Source organism: Mustelus asterias, chromosome 17 (genome assembly GCF_964213995.1).
Source record: "Mustelus asterias chromosome 17, sMusAst1.hap1.1, whole genome shotgun sequence".
NCBI classification, from domain to species: domain Eukaryota; kingdom Metazoa; phylum Chordata; class Chondrichthyes; order Carcharhiniformes; family Triakidae; genus Mustelus; species Mustelus asterias.
In genome coordinates this window covers 71,039,364-71,045,363 of record NC_135817.1, presented here as the reverse complement: position 1 = coordinate 71,045,363, position 6,000 = coordinate 71,039,364, and positions in this window count along the sequence as shown.

The window sequence follows — 6,000 nt, the reverse complement described above, 5'->3', positions numbered from 1 at the left end:
TCATAGAATCATAGAAACCCTACAGTGCAGAAGGAGGCCATTCGGCCCATCGAGTCTGCACCGACCACAATCCCACCCAGGCCCTACCCCCACATATTTACCCACTAATCTACGCATCCCAGAATTCTAAGGGGCAATTTTTTTTAACCTGGCCAATCAACCTAACCTGCACATCTTTGGATGTGGGAGGAAACCGGAGCACCCGGAGGAAACCCACGCAGACACGAGGAGAATGTGCAAACTCCACACAGACAGTGACCCGAGCCGGGAATCGAACCTGGGACCCTGGAGCTGTGAAGCAGCAGTGCTAACCACTGTGCTACCGTGCCGCCCAATATAGATTTAGAGAAAAGGAAACTCCCACCCTGGGAATCCTCTTTCCTAGTTGCAATAATCTTTGCTTGGGCAAGTGAAAATTTTGCCAAAACAATGCTTTCCAGGGACTGACAGGATAGACAGGATCTGACGTATCCAGGCAGAGGCCTAATTTCCAGCTGTTCTACTGCACTCTTGTTGCACTTGCGATAGAAGGTCATGTAGGTTTCTAATTTTCAGTCCCTGATTGTTTCATTCACATTCACACCTCTTCCTCAATGTGGCTTTGTACTGCTTGTGAAAATTTGGTGAACTACCTGTTTTGCAACATTATTCAGAAGGAAGGAATGGAGAAAGGGAGATTATGATGATGTTGCATTTTCGCTTCTTTATCTTCCTCCCTCTTATTTATTTTCTCTTCCTTCTGAATTTCTATTCCTTCTTTTGTTGTTTCTTTAAATCTGTTCTTTTTTATATGCAATCACCAATTCAATCCAAAACCAAAAATTTAAGCGTCAATTCTTGCTTGGTTTTATTAGTATAACTTTATTTCTGATGTGTGAGCATTCCCTTTTTATAAAAGAATGTAGAATCTCTCTCTCTTTTTGAGTGGGAGGATCCAATGCTGCACCTGCCATGTGTGAGGACTTGCAGTTTGAAAAGATCTCCCCAGGTTTACCAGTCATTTTAAAAAACTTTTTGTTGCATTTACTGGTTTACTTTGACTTCTTTGGCAGTATATTCACTGGCTTATTTTTTTCTCTGGGTTCCTGCTTTGACTTTTCCAGTCTCTCTGGGGTTGTAGTTGAGAGAAAAAAAGCTAGGATGAATCCGGAGTGCTTTCTTTTAATTTTAAAAACTAATTGCTACTCCCAGCCTTTGCTAATACCTGATTCCCACAGCCAGTTTTACCATAATGCAATCAATGGTGGTGTGGTCTGCTGGGAACTGTTCCTTGATGCCAGGTCCAGGTCTGTGATGATTTTTAAAACTATTTTGCTGGAAAATGCTTCTCATCACCGGTTTGTCTAAAACTTGTTTTTGCCGACAATCTTGCTGGAAAACACATCTCGTCGCCAGTTTTTATCTTTTGCTGTTATATATTAATGCGGTCAGCTCAAGCTAAAAGGATGAAAGGTTTCCACACAGTGCATTACTTAACCAGTTAGTCGAGTGTCATTAGATAGGTGTCGCTTGCTTACAGTCCAGGATGGTCATGATGTGGAGATGCCATTTCACCTGATGAAGCAGCAGCGCTCCGAAAGCTTGTGAATTCAAATAAACCTGTAGGACTGTAACCTGGTGTGGTGTGACCTCTCTTCTTGTCCAGGATGGAAAAGAGGGAAAAACCATGCATGCTTCTGATGACGTCACTATATGTTATGTGAATAATCAAACAGGGATACATTGGTTTACAATACATTACAAGAGGAGAAAGTAATATTGTGGTGCCTGTTACCTTGAGACTTGTCGGTTAGTACAAGGCAGAGGTTAAAAAGGTAACAAACATAACATTGCAATCAAAACTCAAGTTTACTGCATTAAAGGCTGATAATGCTTTATTTTCCAGATCCTGCTTGTAGTTTAAGTGGCTGTATTTTAAAATGGATGTTATGTAATAAGTCACTAAAGTTTTTTGTTCTGGAGAGAGAGAGATGGAAGTCCTCTAGGGGGTTAATGAGTAATGGGATTTTGACTTTCATTCTAAGCTCTTGTTCTGTAAGTGAACACTCGAAGACTCCCTTTGTCTCCCCTATGCTCTGTGACAACTGCTCTTTGAAGTTAATAGATTTAAACATTTCATAAAAAATGGGTTTTGTGTGAAAATTCACTTTTTCCTTCAGGTGTTTGAAAAGGTATCTTGAAGACTTGAGATTCAGGACACCAGTTATTTCCTTGTTTCTCTTTTTAAAAATAAGCGTATGCTCATTTAGATTTAGCTTTAAGTTAAGATAAATCATAGAAATCATAGAAACCCTACAGTGCAGAAGGAGGCCATTCGGCCCATCGAGTCTGCACCGACCACAATCCCACCCAGACCCTACCTCCACATATTTTACCCGCTAATCCCTCTAACCTACGCATCCCAGGACTCGAAGGGGCAATTTTCTTAACCTGGCCAATCAACCTAACCCGCACATCTTTGGACTGTGGGAGGAAACCGGAGCACCCGGAGGAAACCCACGCAGACACGAGGAGAATGTGCAAACTCCACACAGACAGTGACCCGAGCCGGGAATTGAACCCGGGACCCTGGAGCTGTGAAGCAGCAGTGCTAACTACTGTGCTACCGTGCCTCCAATAAAGAATAAAGAAGTTATAAGAATGAAAATATGTACATTTTCATATATATATATGTGTGTGTGTGTGTGTGTTTGCATGTAATGAAGGATGTGTGTGAGCTTTAATGTGTTTTCTTCTCTGAGTTGTAATTTGTGTGAAGTCTCAGCACTTTGAATCAAACACCTTACGATGAAGATTGTTCGTTGGATTAAACGAAAGTATAATTAAATAAATCAATCTTTAAGTTATAAGGTCCGAGTTGATATTTTGGGCCAAAAATCACAATTCAATACACTGAAGGAGATACTGAAAAGGACCAGTCTTTGCACTACCCTCTTTCAGACTAGCAGGGAGTCAACTCTTTCTAATAGCAGCTTGAGCTTTTAGGCTGTTCTACCTCGAGCAGAATGGAACATTTGTACTTTTATTTAGTGGTAACTGCAAATATAATAAGGTTTCTAGCAGCTTTAAGAACCTGAGATTTTATCTGTTGATTTTCAATGCCACAGCATGGTTATAGTCCAGAAGTTTTATGTTACCTTTCAAAAAAATAACTGAACTGACTTTGACTAATTCTTACCAATGAGTATCAGACTTATGGTAAATTACTTTTGAAGAACAATGATACCATCTAAGATAAAGAATGTGTCGATAGACATGTGGGACTTTTAATCTGGATGCAAATTCACACATGAGAAAAGGGTAGTTTTAATTTTGATGGTGTAAATTACAATTTTGAAACAACTAATCCTGAGTTGGATTGACAATGGAAACTTCTTATAAAGTTTAAAGATTTGAGGTTTGGTTCCTGATAAAGTTTGAAAAGAGGAAAGGGATGTTTTTAAGTATTGACAACAAATAAAACTAATTCAAAATGCTGCAAGTTTCTGTGTTGAGAAAGAGGTTTAAACTGTCGCTGTAAATCTATTCCCAAAATATAAAGCCTTGAAGAAGTTAGGCAGAGAAATCCAATCAACACCACAAGCTATGTGAATTTGGATGATTTTAAAATGAAAAAAGTTAGGCACGATTTAGCCAGTTACTTATGAGAAAGTAAAACGTTGATCAAGGGGAAGAAGCCAAAGAAGCAAAACAAGCTAATGCCTGGAATCAAACAGAAATGTTTGATTTCTCTTTTAAAGAAATTGGGTGGAATTCTCCCCAAAAAATTCTAAGTGGCGTATTTGCATAAAAACTGGAGTAAATCTTGCTGCTTTTTTCAGTGTGACTTTCAAAATGAATCTCCCACACTCAGAGTGCCCTCGCATGAATCATGATGAAAATCAGTGGGCGGGGCCTATTCCCACTGGCGAGGCCGGCAGCAGAGCACGGAGCAAGACATTGCACATGTGGCAATCTGTCAGCACCAAGATTGGCGCATACGCAGCAGCCTGCACAGCCAGCCTCCCGATTGCTAGCCAGCTCGATTGCTGGCCAGCTCCCGACCCTACATTGCTGGCCCACTGACCACCACCGCCGCGCCCCCCCCCCCCCCCCCCCCGCCAATTGCTGGCCTCCTGGATGTCTCCGGACCAAACTCAAACAAACCACCCCCCCCCCCCACCCCATCTCTGCCCCGTGGGCAGTGCCAGGGAGGCAGGCTGGCACTGCCAATCTGGCAATGCCCAGGGGGCACCCTCCTTACCCACGACCTCCTAGGGGATCTCTATGGCCCCGCTTCACTCCAGCGAGCCAGGCTGCCAGCTCCCCGTTAGTGAGACGCTATTGTAAACCCCGCTGAATGAAACACTCCTGGCGGGGGCGGTGGGGAGAGGCTAGCGGGCCCAGAGACTTCAGTCCCAAGACCGCTAATGTGATTAAAATTCTAATTTAAAAACTTTAATCAACGCTGGAATTCTGACGGCCAGAGACGCGCAGAGGCCGTGGCGCCCGCCCTACATGGCCTCCGTTTATGTCTCTTGCCCTCATTATGCGGGATTTTACGGCCTCGGATTATCCCAAAACTATAAAGTCCTGCCCGAGGTCAATGACCTTTCCAAGGTCCGTCCCTCGCCCACTCCGATTCCTGTGGCAGGCAAGCCAGTCAAATTCCAGTCATTATATGAATATTTTAATGGGCTGTGAGGTGTCTCCAGACAAAATAAACTGTATAAGGTGGTAACAACTGCATGTGTAAAACTGTACAAGGAAATGGTTATGGGATGGGTATAGAGTTAGGGAAAAATTACACAATGTACAAACCTTTCAGAGAACTGAATTTCATAATCTGGCCATCGCCTGAAACATTGGAATCATACAGGGAAAAATAATTAATATCAGGAGACAAAAGCTCCCTTTGATATGAAATGGTTAACATGGCTTTAAAAAGTAGGAAAACTTTTTTAAATGATCATAGCGATAGAGAAAGTGACTCTAAGAGAATCTTAAGATAATCGTAGTCAGAGGGAGTAAAACTATTTAAAGTAAATGTGCAAGGAATTTTTGATTGAGACAATGGAAGGGTAAGGAGAAATAATACTTTTAAATTATCCACAAGTTGGATACAGGCGAAAGGAGGGTGGGGAAAGGATGGGTGGATGAATTACTGACCATATTAATGTGCCCGCAAGCTACACTAAGTAGGATGACAAGATGAATGCCATGATGACTGTGGTGAACCATCGTTGGTTCACCACTGGGGTTGTTATTGTGTTACTGTTGGGCTAGGGTGTTGTTGTTATGGGGGTTGTACTATGTTGTTGGGATAGGGTGTTTACCTGTCCTAAGTGTTATCATGGCACACTCCAGTGGGGTCCCGCCTCCGGTGGCAGGGTATAAGACCCCCTGCTCCGGCAGGACCCCTTCAGTCTGAACGGGTGAATTTGTGTTAGTAGTTTCATTGTTAATGTATTAAAGCCTTCAGTACTAAAGCCTTGTTTCCGGGTGCTCATTGAGGTGCATCAATTTAATACATTAACTGAGAATATGGAGCAGATCCTAAAACCGGATCGTCTGACACTGGACCCACGTGCGGTCGGTGCAGCTAACACGTTCGAACATTGGTGGAAGTGCTTCGAGGACTACCTGGCAGCCTCGGTAGCTATCACTACGGACAGTGATAGACTCCAGGTCCTCCACGCAAGGGTAAGCGACACGATTTACCTAGCCATTCGTGCAGCTTCCACTTACCAGGGTGCCGTCGAGCTCCTAAAGAATAGGTACATTACGCCACCCAACGAGATCCACGCTCGTTATCTCCTCGCTACACGACGTCGGCAGTCGGGCGAGACCATAGAAGACTACGCCAATGAACTCCTGCAGCTTGCCAGGGCTTGTGACTGTAAGGACGTCTCCGCCGAGCAGTACATGCACGACCTCGCCCGAGACGCGTTCGTAGCAGGGGTAGGGTCCTCGTATATCAGACTTAAATTACTAGAAAAGGGGAAACTCAACTTGACCCAG